This window comes from Ambystoma mexicanum, unplaced genomic scaffold (genome assembly GCF_040938575.1).
Source record: "Ambystoma mexicanum isolate Mex_15411 unplaced genomic scaffold, UKY_AmexF1_1 Mex_scaf49, whole genome shotgun sequence".
In the NCBI taxonomy this organism is placed as follows: Eukaryota; Metazoa; Chordata; class Amphibia; order Caudata; family Ambystomatidae; genus Ambystoma; species Ambystoma mexicanum.
Window position 1 is genome coordinate 1298947 of NW_027182465.1, and position 16695 is coordinate 1315641.

The following is a 16695-nucleotide window of genomic DNA, read 5'->3' on the forward strand; positions in this document are numbered from 1 at the left end:
GGATGCTAAACCTGGATCTGGACACCAGTTTTGGGAAGAGGCAGGAATGGAGACAAGACAGGAACGAAGGAGACATGAAGGTTACAGGAATGCAGGGTGGGAGTCCAGATATCTCAGAAGCATAGAACAACATGTGCAGACAAAAACTACAGCAGTTATTTACCTTTTGGTGCCTGTGCTTCTTACGTTTTGCAGAGTAGGATGATGCAATATTGTGTTAAGATCTAGAAATGGAAGACATTATTACGTTATTAAATACTACAAACACAAGACATCCTATAACGATATATAATAGAAACATCCAAAGAGGAGCTTCCGTTCTCTCCTCACCCAGGAATGCACCGTCCATCACATACACAGAGGTCAGGATTAACTGGAGGTTTATGAAGAACAAGCAGAGACAACGTAAATAACACTTGGTCAAAACAGATGATCACTTTCTCACTAAAAGAGGAGTGAATAGTCGCTGGTCTCTCACCCACAGCAAATGATTCCCCAATGATTCCTTAAGACATTACTCACATTTAAAAACTTAGCATTTGAGGTCCCAGGGAGATTAAAAGGAGCCCATCCACCCAGGACCTGTGACTTTATCTGCTTATCTGCCATAACCTCATTTTTGTCATTTAAGACAGGCAATATTCAACCTGTGGCTTACTCACGCAACACCTTACAGTCAGTATGTGTGTAGTTTGTCAACCGATTGCCTCTCTACAAGCTTTGAAATTGTCTCTACATAGTGCATTTGTTTTTTCTCTGCTTAATCTGGAATTGCCCTTGTCACTCTTGTCCTAAATAGGAACAATAGCTACACTGTCCATAAGCATCCTTTCATTACAAGCTTCCCAGTACTGACTTTTGCTCCATAAGGTTCTGGACCTAGCGGACACCGTTCTGGCTGGTACGGGGGTCTCTGATCAAATCTATGTAGCTAACGGGAAGGGTAACTATCCCTTCTCCCGTAGTACCCTGGATATTGTGAATTTTGGTAACCCTCCACCATTGGCCTCCCCTCTCCCGGATTGGGTTGTCTGGTTTCCTGAAATCGGGAAACGAAAGGAGGGTTGTGCTGCAGGGTGGGGTTTTGCGAGTACCGTGGGAAGAAACTTAACCCAGCATTTGGGGATTACTGCCCTCCTGGGGGAAGTTAGGAGGGCAGTTTCCCGGGGCAGTACTTACCTGATTGGATCCCCCCTTGAGCTGGGGGAGTCCATACATACCCCAAAATTGGTGGATTGCCCTTGTACCTGGGACTCATATAATCCGGGGAGTCAGGGGTCCCATTGGTGGGATTACCTCCCTGACTGCCACCTGTTTGTGATTGGCCTGAAGGCCTTCTGTGTCTCTGATTTTGTGTACATTTTTAGGCTCCCCCATCTCTAGGTCTAGAATGGGGCAACCTTCACCTCCGCCACCTTAGCAGCAGCAGGGGTGTTGGCTGGTTTGGGGTTTTTGGGCAGATTTTTATTTTCAGCAGGTTTTTGGACTTCATAAATGCAGGTCGCCTGCTCTATGACCCAGTCTAGAGATCTTTTATCGTGGAAGTCCCTCACCAGCTGGGTCATAATATACTTTGGGAGCGCATGAAAGAAGGCAGTTATGAACTCCCTGCTATCCGTGCGCACCCCCCTTGTGGTTTGTGCAAAGGCGCGTTTTAGCTCATGCACAAATTCTCATGGGGCTTGATCTTCCCCGCACTCCAGATTGTAGGCCGCTTTGCAAGCCTCTTGGGGTCTTCTGTGGGGGGAAAAGTGTTTCAAAATGGCCACCCTGTAGATGGACCATCTTGACTGGTTCTGATCGTCCAGTGCAGCAAAGAAGCTGGAGTACTCAGGAGAGAAGGTCCATTTAACATACTCTATGCAGTTCTGGTCATCTTTGAGGTGAAAAGCATCCATCATCTGCTCACAGAGTTCCAAGTGTTCCCAAACAGAATATGTTGCGTTTTTTTAGTATCGGATTATTCAACTCCTAATGGCTTTAATCTGCCTAATGGGCTCTTTTCTCATTACTCTCTTGAGTTTATTTGCCTTCTTTGGCTTAGTCACCCAATTCCACTCGCCCTCAGACTCAGAGGCGTTGCTACTTGAGGTCCCCTCCTGATTATCTAGGCAGTCCCTTATTCTGTGAGCTTCAGAGTGGCTCGCAGAATGGTGGGGCCTAGTTTCTCCACTCCTGTGGTGCCCAGGAGAGTAGTATTCTGACTCCTCCCTGCTCCCAGGTTTGGCAGAATATCCCCACCCACTGCCCTATTTGGCTAGAGGTCTTCAGGATGCTCTTTTTCGGCCTTATTTCATTCGGTTTTTCATCAAATTGAACCAACTGGCCTCCATGTTGTCCTGGGTTTTAAGACTTTAGTCCTCAAGACAGTTTTCTCTGGCACAATCATGCAAGTCAGCCAGACCTTGCGCGAGGGGGCTCTTCTTGTTTTGGCCATATCTGACCTGCACAGGAAAGCCTTGCATTGACAGAATCCAGGAAGTAATTCAGGAATTACTCGCATTTCCGGCCCAGATTCTGTCACTTTGAAGATATTGCAGAGGGTGTTGTGGAGTCTCCACTATGATGTGTTCCCCCTGGAGAAACGGGCGGTAATTCTTCAATGCCCACACCGTTGCCAGGAGTGCCTCCTCACAATCGTTGAATGGTTCCTTCCCAGAGGATAAAGTCTTACTTTCATAGGGTATAACTTTATTGACCTTGTCAAGCTTCTGATACAATACTGCTGTCAAGCATGTATTCGAGAACCGTGTCTCCAAGATTAACTCCTTGTTTTTGAGGGTAAGCTAGACAAGGCGCTTGTGAGAGACTTCTTTTGAGTTGCTTTACTGCCTCGGCTTGTTCTGGACCCCACTCCCCTTGACCCCTGCCTTCAACAGGCGGATCAGGGGTCTTGTGACCTCTGCGTAATCCTCAATGAACTTCCTACTGTAATTAGTCAGTCCAAGGAGGCATCTTAGCTCACGCAGAGTTGTGGGGTCTTTCAGTTTTAGGAGTGCTTCCCCTTTCTTTTAATGGGGACAGAGACCCTCAGGAGTTATCTCATTCCCAAAGAGGCTGACACGGGTCCTGCACCACTGTGCCTTTTGGAAGGACATTTTTGCTCTGGCAACACTCAACTGTGTCAGAACATAACGGATTTCCGCTATGTGTTCCTCCACAGTTGAGCTTTTTTATCAGGACACCATCCACATAGGCCAGGTTACCCCTTTCACCCAAGTCGGGCATGGCCTTATGTAGGAAGATGTTGAATTTGTTGCCGGAGTTGATGTATCCGAAGGGAGTCAGGGTCCACGTGTACTGCTGCCCCCCCGAAGGTAAAGGCCAGCTTGTATTGGTCCTCCCTACTGACAGGCACGGCCCAGTACCCATTGGTTAGGTCAATGGCAGTGTATAGCTTTGACCCCTGGATCTGGGCCAGCCCCTGGTCAATGTACGGGAGAGGCCATCGGGATATGTGGATCCTTTTATTCAGCTCCCTCAGGTCAGCACACATTCTCCACTGGCCGTTCGGCTTTGTCACATCAGTGATTGAGGCATTAATGGATATGGTCAATCCCGCACCTCTCCTGCCAGGATGGGGCAAGATCAGGATTTTAGATCCCTCACATAGCACGTCATGCAGAGCTCCATACGTGTTATGACTGAATCATGCTGCCATTAGCAACAGTATCTTCAGGGTGTGAACCGTGAGGACTTGATGAAGGCTAAGGCCCAGTTGATGGAGCCACATCTTGGAGCTTCCCCCCCCAGGGCAACGTGAGGGAGAGTGCTTCAAAGTGGGTCATCATCAGGAAAGCACATGGGACTCTAGCCAATAAGGGGTCCTAACACCTAACAATGTTACACAACTTAGTGGTACTCATTCAGTTAATCTTGTGTGGATGTAGTGCTGGGTGGACCTGCAGGGATTTAAACCAGTGACTATGAGGTCACATGCATGAATCCTTCTAGAGAATGCACTAGTCCACTGGGCTACAGACCTGGACCCTAAACCTGGATCTGGACTTCACTTCCAGGAAGAGGCAGGAAGGAGGAATGGAGACAAGACAGGAGAGAAGGAGACATGAAGGGTCCAGGAACGCAGGGCGGGAGACAGATTATCTCAGAAGCATAACAACCTGTGCAGAGAAACAAACTACAGCAGTTATTTACATTTTGGTGCCTGTGCTGCTGACGTTTTGCAGAGTAGGATGACACAATAATGTGTTTAGATCTAGAAATGGAAGATATTATGTTATTAAATACTACAAACACAAGACAATAACGCCATATAATGGAAACATCCAAAGAGGAGCTGCCTGTCCACTCTCCCCGCCCAGTAATGCACCCTCCATCACATACCAAAGACAGGATTAACTGGAAGCTTATGAAGAACGAGCAAAAAAGATGATCACTTTCTGACCAAAAGAGGAGTGACTAGTCTCCAGTCACTCGCCTACAGCAAAATATTCCCCTAAAAGAAATATTTCATATTTAAAAACATAGCATTTGAGGTCCCGGGGAGACAAAAATGAGCCCCTCCACCCAGGCGCAGCTTCTAGTCGATGTGGTGCCCAGGCTGAAACACTACAACGCGCGACATGAGCGCCCCTCCCATACTACACTCGACGGTTAAGTAACTACTACCCAATGTCAATAAATCACTGCTATACAAATGAAACAGGTTTTATTACATCGTGATTTAAGAACTTCGCAAAAACGCTAAATGCTAGTGTGGGGCCGTTTTTTTTGGTTGAAGTACGCCACTTTATTTATTTATTTTTTTAAGCGGTCACACAGCCCGCGGGCATCGAGGTGCTGTTACAGGTATTGTTTGTTAGTTGCGTAATTGTTTATTTTTTTGTCTTGGTTGCGTATTTATAACACCCTTAAATACCCAGAGGTTTCAAAGCGCGGACCCCGGTATCAAACCTGTGTTGCTTTGTGTCATCTTGCTTCCAAGGCGAACACGTTGCTGCTGAGCTATCCTCCCAGGACTTTGCTGAGTTACTTCACTATGCAACTAGTAGTTTTGACCATTGTTGCTGAATAAATATCCTTAAAAATCGCACAATTTGGATTACATTTTATCAAAACGTAATGCAAATTGTGCAAGCCATTTGCAACTATGGGCCACGTTTTTATTGGTGCCTGAGAAAATGTTATGCCGCAGTCAGACCCTGGTAGCTGCCTAAAGTGAGCCATTGAGGTTGTATTCCCAGGGCAGGTGCGGATGATGAAGAGCAACAAGTGCAAAAAAGTCATCATAGAAAAAGGATCGGGAGCAGGAGAGGCCGGAGCCGTAGCCTGGCTGGGCCCAGGCCCCATTCAGCCCTCCCGAAGACCTCCCAGGTGGGTGCTGCAAATGCCCATCTCAGCCCCCTTTACAGACACCCCCTGCATAGCACCCATAGATGCACACTGCAGAGCCCCCATACAGATGCCCACGGCACAGCACCCGTACGGATGCCCACTGGAATGCCCCATGTAGAGCTGTCCACTGCGTATCCCTCTTGCAGATGCCCACAGCACAGTCCTCTGCAAAGGCGCCCACTGCACAGCACTGGTACAGATGCCCACTGCATATTGCCTCCTTGCAGACACCCACAGCACAGCCCCATGTAGAGCTGCACTGCATAACCCCTTTTGCAGACATTCACTGCACAGCCCCCGTACAGATGCACACTGCACAGCCCCCGTACAGATGCCCACAACGCAGCCCCCTGCACAGTCCCCCACTGCACCGTCCACTGTACTGGTGCCCACTGCATATCCCCCCCCTTGCAGACGCCCACAGCACAGACCCCTGTACACATGCACACAGCACAAACCCCTGTACAGATGCCCACAGGATATCCCCGTGTGAATGTCCATCTCACAGCACCACTGGTGGAGTGGTCTACGGGGGAACTCCTGCGATTTCCCAGTGTAACGCTCACCTGGTTCCCACGGAGGCGCAAGTCTAGTCTGGATTGCTGTGGCCTCTTCAAGCGTGATGCGCAGAGCCCGGAACACCAATTGAACTGGTTCCCCAAATCTTGCTTGACTGGCCCGTAGGAATATCCTTCTGCAGATGAGAAAGGGAATTAACCGTCTGCAGAATAGTGTGCTTGATTTCCCCCTTGTTCCCCTTTGTTCTCCTCTAACTTCCTCCTCCAAACCCCCGGTTTAAGCTCACCTTATGGTTTGGAAGGATGAACTCTCCATCCTGCGTCTGGTGCAGGGGCGCACTTTAGTCCAGTTACTTCACTGGTTTTCAGAATGGCGCTGGCAAAATCCTCTTCACTTTTCTGAGCGAAACGCCGTAAGTATGAAGATTCAAAAGTTCAAGAGTGAGCCCCCTTTTATGTTGTCTTCCTAATTTGTGATCTGTCCTTTATTTCAGATGCAGAATGAAGATGATGCGTTGAAGGGGTTAATTGTCGATGGTAAACTCAGGTGAGTTAGTGAGGGCGATTCCTCTAAATGTCTTTATCATTTCCCAATAATGTCTTTTGTCCTTTCCCCATTGGGGCCGGGGTGCGGTACCTGCCAATGGAGCGGCGCCGACCCGAAATATGGGATGACACCAAGAAAAGCTGGTAAGTATTATGGCTGTAAATTAGGCTTTCCTCCGGTGTTCCCTTTGCTCACCTTTTGTCTCTTCTTCTCTCCCCTAGGCGCAGATATGTGGCGACATGTGCCGACAGCCGCAATGGAGCCGGGAGATGTCTCGAGGACAGGTGAGTGAAGAGCGTGCTGCAGCGAGCAACGCAATGCTTTTAAATGGAAGTCCTTCTTCAGGGATGCTGGAGTGAAGATTCCGGATGCAGGTAAGAAGTTTGAAATAGTTAGTGGTTTTCACCTTTCTCTTCTCTTCTTTCCTAACAGGAGTTCCAGGTTCGAGGCGGGCGTGGCTGGAGTCCAGGAGCAGGAACAGACACGGTGAGCGTTCAGCTGCTGGAATGCAGAACAACGCGAAGCATGAGCTGCTGTCTGGGCGTGGCTTAAATAGCCTCCAAAGAAGTCCCAGGTATGTATCCTTCCCCAACTAGGTATGTATTCTTCCCTGGCCACGCCCGAGTGAAAAAATAGTCCCTATGAAAAAATAGTCCCTTTCAGGTCTCAGGGAGGCCTGAAGCGTGCAGCAAGGTCTGCATCAGGTAAGTGCACCAAACACCTCCCTTTATGAGCCTGGCGCCTATGGCACCAGGACTGATGTCCAACATGAGCCTGGTGCCAAAGGCGCCAGGACTGAGTCCAAAGAGTCCCTATAAGGGGCCGCTGGGCTTTTACCCGAGGGCATGATGCCTGCTTCCGGGGGTGCTGGGCCTGGCCTGGTGCTCCGGGGGCAGGCATCATGACACCCAGTGGGTCTCTGTACCATGGGCCACTTTTGAGTGGGATGAAGTCAAGTTACAAAACATCCAATATATGTTAACATGGGGCCACTTGGAAACACATTTCCAGGGCCACTTTCGGTTCCAGTGCCCGGCACTGGTGCCCAATACACCCCCACACCGTGCAGATGCCCACTACACAGCCCTTTTGTAGATGCCCATTACACCCCCACCCCGTGCAGATGGCCACTACACCCCCACCCCGTGCAGATGGCCACTACACCCCCACCCCGTGCAGAGGCCCACTGCGCGGCCCTTTTGTAGATGCTCATTACACCCCCACCCTGTGCCGATGCCCACTGCGCGACTCTTGTGTACGTGCCCATTACCCCCCCACCCCATGCAGATGCCCACTGCACCCCCAACCCGTACAGATGGCCACTACACCCCCACCCCCTGCATATCCCCACTGCACAGCCCTTGTGTAGATGCCCACTGCACAGCCCTTGTGTGGAGGCCCATTACACCCCCACCCTCTGGAGAAGGCCTTTCTAACACCCAGTGAGTGGGATCTGATGTTTGCATCGGGGAGCGGGAGGGAACCCAAAGATAATGTGAGCGATCGGAGCATTGCTGGAGAATTACCCGTTATTAATTGTACCTGCATGATGTATAGCGCTGTGATGCAACCATGGTGCTTAAAGGCGCTGTAGAACCCTATGGAAGATAATGTGCCCCTACCCAGGCTGCAGGTGCAATTCCATAATGTATGTAAGAGGCGGCACCTCAAGACAATGTGAGCTCCGGTAACTCGTGGAATGACTGCCGATTGCTGGGGCGACGGGGTGCAAACCCAAAGAACAGACATGAGACATTGCCCAGCAGAGCATGCACAGTAAGGCACGCATGCACCATGGAACACATTGCACATGCTCAGTATTCGTGTCTTTCGCAGAGGTGATAACATGCTGAGCGCTGAGACACTCATCACAGAAGTCCGAGCAGGGAAAGTATGGTGAGAACGCGCATGCGTATTTCGTGGCATGGACTGTGCATGCTCAGTGATCGCGTACTATGCAGACAGCGAGGGATTAATCACTTCAGCATGCGCGGGAGAGGACGCGAGGCATGCGCCGGGATAGCACCTGCAAAGACAGGAATACGAATCAGCAGAGCATGCGCAGTAAAAGGTTGCACAGTATTCATGGCTTACACAGAAGCGATAAGCACTCAGAGCCCCGAGACACTTATCAATGGCGCATGCGCAGGAAAGGACGAGAGGTATACAGCAAGCCCTGTTAAAGGTCAACTCATGAGAACAATAAAAATGACTTTGTCAATGTGTAAGATTCAGGGAGTTGAAGAATATGACGATTGCAATCCTCAAGGCGTTTCTATTAGTAGCAAACAGCTCCTTCCACATTGTCTCTGACCCTTAAAATGCTTTCTAAAATATTGAGTTTGACCGGGGCATTGCTTTGCTCGAGCAGTATGTCTCTCTGTTTTCACTTACACCATGGTGTAGGCAGGAAATTGACACTGGTGACAGTGTGCATGTCAAAAGCAGGTGCTACCATATGTCAGATACAGTTAAAAACCACATCCAGGCTGAGGTCGCCAATATATTGGATCTGGGAGTTATTGAACCCTCAACCAGTCCCTGGTCCAGTCCAGTGGTTCTTCGTCCCAAGGCAAGTTCACAGGGCGGTACCAAGGATTGGAGGTTGTGTGGACTACAGAGGGGTCAATGCCATCACCAAAACTGACGCACACCCATTGGCCAGGGCTGAGGAGCTTGTGGACACCATAGGTGCTGCCAAATTTGTGAGCACCTTTGACCTTACCTCAGGCTATTGCAGCTATTGACAAATAGCTCTGACGGACCATGCCAAGGAAAAGACTACATTCTCAACACCTGAGGGCCTCTACCAGTTTAGAGCCATGCCTTTTGGGTTGAAAAATGCACCTGCCACCTTCCAGAGATTGGTCAATCATGTGCTCAGTGGGCTTGAGGCCTTTTGTGTGGCCTACTTAGACGACATTGCCGTCTACAGTTCCACCTGGGAAGAGCATTTGACACATCTGGATAAGGTGTTGCAGGCCTTGAAAAGGGCTAACCTCACTACCAAGGCCACCAAGTGCTAGATAGCTCAGGAGAAAAGTCATATCTTGGTCATGAGGTAAGAGGGCGTCAAATCCAACCCCTCCCAAGTACGGTACAATATGTACATGACTGGGCGACTCCCACTACTCAAACCCAGGTGAGAGCCGTTTTGGGCCTCACTGGGTATTATCGCAACTTAATGGCAGACTATGTTTGTTTGTTTAGTATTTATTATGCGCACCAGACCCTAGGGTATAAGGGCGCAGGAGGTAAGAAAACGTACAGCTTGGTGCAAAGTTACAGGTTACAGAGTGTCATACATGTGAAAGGTTAACAAGTGATAATTGGAAAAATAGCAGTCAGGGGATAACAGTTGTGGCAGGCATGTCGGGTAAGCAGACAGGAGCAGGTTCATTCATTCATTTAACATTTGTTACCATCAGCCAGCTAATCACATTTTGCCTGAATTTGGTAAAGGATTGTTCTGTTCTCAATGTGACGGGTAAATTGTTCCACAATTGCGCAGCTTTGACTGGGAAGCTAGTTCCGCCTATAGTGGTGTGTTTGAATCGGGGTACTTGGAGGCGCCTGTGGCACGCCGCAAGTGATCGGGATGGGGTCAGCCGCTTCTGTAGGTGAGAAGACCCTCATGGTATGGTCACTAAGGAATGATTGGATCCACACTATTGCCTCAGTAGAGAAGTGTGCTGCTGTGTCTAGGTGGTTGCAGAGTACCTTGTGATCCACTAGGTCGAATGTGGCAGATAGGTCTAATAGTAGGAGTAGTGCTGCTTTTCCAATGTCTCGTAGTTTATCAATTTGGGCTTTTAGATCGATAAGTGCGGTTTCTGTGCCGTGCAGTGGTTGGAAACCAGATTGACGAGAGCCTAGCAACTGGTTCAGTTCAAGGAAGTTCTGGATTTAGGTGTATACCACCTTGTCTAGAATCTTCAGGAGGAACGGCACAGTAGTGATTGGTTTATAATTGGTAGGTATAGCCGGGTCTAAGGTTTGCTTTTGAGGAGCGGGAGCACCCAAGATTCCTTGAGGTTGCTCGGGATGGTACCGGTGGTAAAGGAGGAATTAATCAGCTTAGTGATAAATGGTGCTAGGTCTCGTGCAGCGTCTTTGATCAGTTGTGCTGGGCAGAGATATCCTTTACAGTTTGAAGGTTTGAGTCCAAGTATTGCTTTCTCCACCTCCATTATAGAGACTTTGGAGAAGTGGAATTGGGTGGAAGGTTTAGTTTTGGGAGATGTTATTATATTGGGCAATGTGGAAGTGGCTAGTATCTCTCTTTAGTTCTGTTTTCTTTTGGTGGTTGAGGACTTTGTTGGATAATGCATACTGGATTTCAGAGCACCATTTTTTATCTTTAGTACAGTTGTCTTGAGGGGTTATGAGATTTTCTATCTCTCTAAGTAGAGAGAATAACTCTTTCATGCTTGAGTTGGCTTGTGTAATTCTGTTATTGTAGGTCTCTTGCTTTGCTGAGAGGATCCCTTTTTTTATATTGGGATGAAATATTGATTAGATTCAATTTGTTTTCCGGCCTGGGTTGAAGTTTCCAAGTGTTTTTGCATTTTCTTTTTTCTAGTCTGAGGTTTTTTAGGAGGGGGCTGAACCAATTGTTTAGATGGCTGTGTGGTTTACTATTTCTAAGATTTAGCGGGGCAATATTATCAAGAGTTATGTTCATGATTTTGTTGAATTCTTCGACTAGAATATTAAGATCCGAGTTGTCTGGTATAGCATTTAAAGGGGGCAGGATACCAGGGAGTAGTTTGTCTAATGTCATATTTTTTTTTTATTTCTGGTAAGTGTAGGTGGTGCACAGAGTCGTTGGGGTTAGATTTTTGTATCTAGTGAGAATGATATTGGATGATGATCTGTCTAAATTTGAGGTGAGATAGCTAGGGTAGAGATGTTGCAGTTGTGGTCAGCAACCCAGTCTAGGATTCTCCCTTGGATGTGAGTGGGCTCATTCACTCTTTGGGAGAAGCCCAGTTCTGTCAGGATGTTAGATACTGGTGTTGCTTGTGGATCGTTGATGACATTATAGCCTATATCAAGGTCGCCAAGTAGTAATGTTTGGGTAGTGTCTTTTTAATTTTCTGAGAGGATGATAGATGGGTCTTCTATGAATGTCTGGATAGGACCAGGAGGTCTGTGTATCAAGTGGATGTTGAGTGCTTGAGAGTTGGCCGTAGGTATTTTGGTAGACATTATTTCGCAAGAGTCAGTGGCAGGTGAGGGAGCAAGTCTCAAGCCAAGCTTAGTTTTGAGAATAATGGCTAAGCCGCCACCTCGGGCTTTGTGTCTATCCATTCTGAGTATAGTGTAGTTGTTTGGAACTGCTAAGGACAGTGCGGGGCCCAATGCTTCATGGAGCCATGTTTCAGTAATGGCTATAAAGTCATAGGGCCTCATTCCGAGGCTGGAGCTATCCAGGGAGTAAAGAGCACCATGGTAAGCAACCATGGAGCTATTTACTCCATGGATATCCGGCATGGTGAATGGAGTAATTACCAGTCCATTCCAAGGTTGGAGGGACCGGTAAGTCCCCATTCACCATACCGGTTCCCCATCCCCATTCCTGCCCCCATAGGGCTCAATGGGAATGGGGAAGGAGTAAATTACGGCACCGTAAATTACGGTGCCGTAATTTACTCCAAGGTCCCTTTGCGGGTTGGATTTTTAACGCCTGCTAAAAGCAGGCGTTAAATGCCAACCCGCAAAAGGGAACTCGGAATATGGTGGTAAGTGTTAACGGTCACCGTTGCCATTAACGGTGACCGTTAACCCTTACCTCCAGCCTCGGAATGAGGCCCATAGCCTTCAGTGGAGATAATTTCAGATATTTCTATAGCATGGGCGACTAGAGATCTGGCATTAATTAGGGCATGTTTGAGTTTTGGTATAGATTTGGTTGGAGGGAGTAAGGTGATACTTGTTGGCACTGTATGGCTAGTAGTTTTGTCTCTATTTATTTGAAGGTTATTATGACTTTTATAGTTTGTGAGAGATAGGTTTGGGAGTAGGTTCGGATGCCACTTTAGTACGGCGGGTGGGTTCCATGTGATAATATCCCCGCAAAAATATCGCCATACAAAAATGTCGCCATATTTTTGCAGCGATATTACCCCATGGAACCTGCGGGGGACACCCCCGCAACCCCCATATGTTTTTAAAAGGAGCGGGGGACACCCCCCCTCCCAATATTATCCACACCAAAAATATCGCCTATGACCATATATACAGTAATAGTTTTGGTGAAGAATTTAGCAGGGGAGAGGGAGAGAGGAAGCAGAAGTGAAGAGGAAGGTTTTGAGGTGCTTCCGGAACCGGAGATGGTTCTCCTCAAGTTTCAGGGAGGCAGGAAGGCTGTTCCAGAGGGAGGCCCCTGCCGCGGAGAGAGATCTACCCCCAGCTCGTTGCTTCGAGAAGAGGCTGACCCTGAGGGAGTTGGAGACGGATGAGCGTAGGGCTCGGGAAGGAAGATATTTAGGAAGAGAGAGTTGAAGGTATTTAGGCCCCAGGCCCCAGAAGGCCTTGTGGACAATGCAGAGGGTTTTGAACTTAATCCTCTCAGCCACTGGGAGCCAGTGTAGAGATTTCAGTCCTGGAGAGATACGGTCCCTGGGCTTGAGGCCAAGGACAAGTCTCGCAGTTCTGTTCTGGATGAGTTGCAGAGGGCGGAGAGTGGAGGCAGGCAGATTAAGATAGAGGCTGTTACAGTAGTCCAGCTTCGAGAGAACCAGGGCTCGGGAGACAGTGAGCTTCTGGGGGAAGGAGAGGAAGGGAAGAATACCTCTGAGGAGGTGCCGCTGGTAATGTGACTTCTTAGAGACGTCAGATATATGAGGAGAGAAGGAGAGTGTGGAGTCGAAGATGACCCCGAGGTTTTTTGCCTTGCAGGTACGAGCAGGAAGAGGGCCAAGAGAGGCCGGCCAGAGAGCTGCAGGGAAGGAGGGAGTGGGTGTGCCGATGAGTAGGATCTCAGTCTTACTAGCATTAAGGCAGAGGTCATTGTTCCACTTTTTTGGTGGGCTTCTCCACAGAAGCCCTCCAAGTGGTGCCACTCTGTCTGGGTTTCTTAGGAGGGGCGGAGGGGGGTTTAGGCACCCTGGACTGCGTTGCCTCGACAACCCAAGTCGCACTCCACTCTAATTGGCCCAGTGGTGAGCCGCCCGGTTCACCACTTAGCATGTGTGATTGACAGCTAGGCTGATGAATGGGGGGTTTTCTGCATAAAAGCAGGGCCTTTGGGACTGGAACTTCAGAAGTTGCCACAGGACCTAAAGAATCCGAAGAGGGAGAAGCTGAGCCGACCTGCAACAACGACACCACCGGTGGAGCCCTGCTGAACCGACTCACCACTTCCCGACGACAGAGAAGATCTTCTTCCAGGAGAGTCTTCTTCCCTTGAGCTAGTGGGGTTAACCAGTTCGCCCTCTTTTCGCCTTCCTGGATCATCTCGTGGTCGAATCGCCCGTGCCAAGCACCCTGGCGGCCCGTTAGCCACGCTTCACCACTACGCGAATAAAAGGGTAGTACCTTTTAAACAGAGAACTCCGTGGCTGGTTTCTTCCCTGGCAGTGCAACGACCCTCAGCTTTCCTCCTCGTCGAGATCATCTCTTCCTCTGGACAAAGCCATGTCTTGCACCCGCTGCCAGGAACAACTGCCCCCACTGGAACGTCCTCCATTTAAGGTACTGTGTCCGCCTGGCCGCCCTTGCAACGGTCTGTGTAAGGTGTCCCTTAAATCCTTGCCTTTCCAACTGGGTTGACCCTAGGCTGGCTAACCTAACTTTTCTGAACTGATCCAACTCCTTTTTGAACTATCTGCAATACTTTTAAAGTGTACTTCAACTGTGTGATCTTGGGCACATTCAGCCTGGCTCTCTCCAAGAGTGGGCCTGGCCTATGAACTTTTTGCCCTAGAGTAGACTCTGCCTTCCCTGACTTGCCGTGGTTCTTTTAAAGTGTTGGTATTGTGTGCTTTTCTAATTCTGCCTTTTCCCTCCCTTTTTGACTAACTTATTGGAGTGCCATCTTAGGTTAAGCGCTCACCTCTGTTTGTAAATAGTGGTGTTTTCAACCCAAGACTTGTCTAATAAGTAACTAGGGATGTGTATATACTAATAGTGACAGTTTTGAACTTGCTTGCCATATTAGTGCTAGTGTATTTTTACAAGTGTGTTATTAAATAAATAATTATATACTTTTATACCAAAGCTCTGGTCAGTGTTTGCTTGTGCTACTGTATTTTGGTACCTAATGTGTATACGCTATATACTGCCTAACTCTTCTTGAGGGAAGTCTGACTGCTCAGCCGCAGCTACCAGGTAAATCTGTGTGGTACAGACTGCTACCAAGTGGGTTTACTGCCAACACCTGTAGTCCTCATCTTTTTGCAGTGCTCCCTAAGGGAACTGCACAGGATTCTGCCTAACAGCTACAATGCATTGGGTAGTCAGCTGTTGTGGATTATGCCGATGGCTAGCTAGTGTAGTCGATAGGAGATTATTGGGGGTGTCTGTTGTGGTTCCTGTAGAGGACGACATGGTGTGCAATAATACTATTGTGAGTAAATAAGTGCATTGTATGATGTAGGAGGTGTGCTAGGTCTGTGTGGTTGGACTGGCTGGTCAATTAGTGTAAGGCAAATAAGGTAGCAGGTTGGGGGTACATGGTGATAGGTTCAAGTAAGACAGTTATTTAACTCAGGGCTAAAGAGTGGTACTTATGTTGCAAAGTCTAGGCTAAACAATGGTTTAGGCTGTTGTCTAATCTTGGGCTGTGTGGCCATATAGACTCATGTTTCATTAAACAGCAGGGTCATAGATTATACAGCATTCACTGGCTGGAGGTGCGCCTAGATTTGAATGTCCATGAAAATGCCCAGATTCAGATTTTCTAAAAATGACAGAAATCACAAGTTATGCATCATTCACTGGCTGAAGGTGCACCCAGGTTTGCTAGCAGGCAGGGTGGGAGCTGGCTGCCGTAGTCGTAGTAGGCAAGTGACTAGCCTAAGTTCTAAATAGAAGTATACGCGTGTTCGTAGTAATTACTTGGATGGCATAGCAAGTGGGAATAGTGCAGTAGTTAAGTTGTAGATGTAGTGAGGGCCGTGAGGCCAAGAAGGCTAGATGAATGGCAGTTGAATACTCGTAATGTCAGTGGGCTGCTTAGGTAAGGCACTATGTCGTAGGGTTAGCGACAGTATTCCGTGTAGAAGTGGAACAGTACATGAGGCCATATGACACGTAAATATACGTGCATTAGCTCTTACCGCAAAGTGTGAAACAGAGTCGCTGTGGACTTTAGGAAGGAATCGTGCAGAGCGCCAATGGGGCAGCAGTATATGTAAGGGAAGCGGGCCAAGCCTCCAGGCCTCCCGGCCTCCGACAGGCTCGGACAGGGGTTAGCCTTTGTTGCCAGCCTTCGTTGTAAAGCCGGTTACGCCTTCCGGCTTGATTCTGATAGGCTCTTAAGATGCTTGCGGCCAATCAACTGTGCAATCAGGAATTCTCCAGGCTGCCGGGGTGGAAATCGCTATTCAGTGGAGACGGCATCCATCTTGTAGAGATGGAACCCTCGTGGATCGTAAAGGCGAAGAGATGAGGGACGCTGCTTTGCGTGTTTGGATGGCAGTTTGCAGGTTGCAGAAGTGATTTAAGTATCAGACGAAATATTCTGTGCTCGAGCTGTGCTTTTTTCAACTTGCGTGGGGGCCCTTGTAATGCCCGCAAATGTAAGGGGAAAGGAGCTTCTGCTTGCTTTCTCATCGAGGCAGGGTGGGGGCGACTCTGCACCTGCAGCGTGGTGTGAGCTCCAGCTCCACGAAAGGCTTCTGCTGGTTTCAGGCTCGGACAGGGGTTAGCCTTTGTTGCCAGCCTTCGTTGTAAAGCCGGTTACGCCTTCCGGCTTGATTCTGATAGGCTTGAACTATAGCTGCACCTGCTCTGACTTCACCCAAGCAACCAAGGAAGGTTAATTGGACTGAAGACTACCTGTGTTTTGTGTGCCCGACTACAGCAAACCCTTTATTATTCAAACTGACGCCAGCAACACCGGAATTGGAGTGGTCTTGCCCCAGTTAGAAGAAAAAGGAAGAGAACATCCGATAGTATTCATCAGTAGACAACTCAAGGGTAGGGAACTTAGGTGGGCTACTGTTGAAAAGGAATGTTTTAGTATAGTCTGGAGCCTTAGGCGTTTTAGGACCTATCTTACTGAGTCGACCTTCAAGGTCCAAACAGACCATAAGCCCCTGAAGCAGC

The 16695-nt window shown here is 48.5% G+C and overlaps 1 protein-coding gene across 3 annotated transcripts in view; it reads right to left on the reverse strand.

The window, feature by feature from the left end:
* The window catches only part of LOC138560842 (zinc finger protein 585A-like), a 332450-nt gene that overhangs the window by 204307 nt on the left and 111448 nt on the right, over positions 1–16695 (reverse strand). For 2 of the 3 annotated variants that reach the window (XR_011299304.1, XR_011299303.1), the window contains exon 3: positions 164–224. The exons of the other annotated variant lie outside the window; for it this stretch is intronic. The gene's annotated coding sequence lies outside the window, so the exon portion shown is untranslated. The remainder of the gene's footprint in view (positions 1–163; positions 225–16695) is intronic. 3 annotated transcript variants of the gene reach the window in all.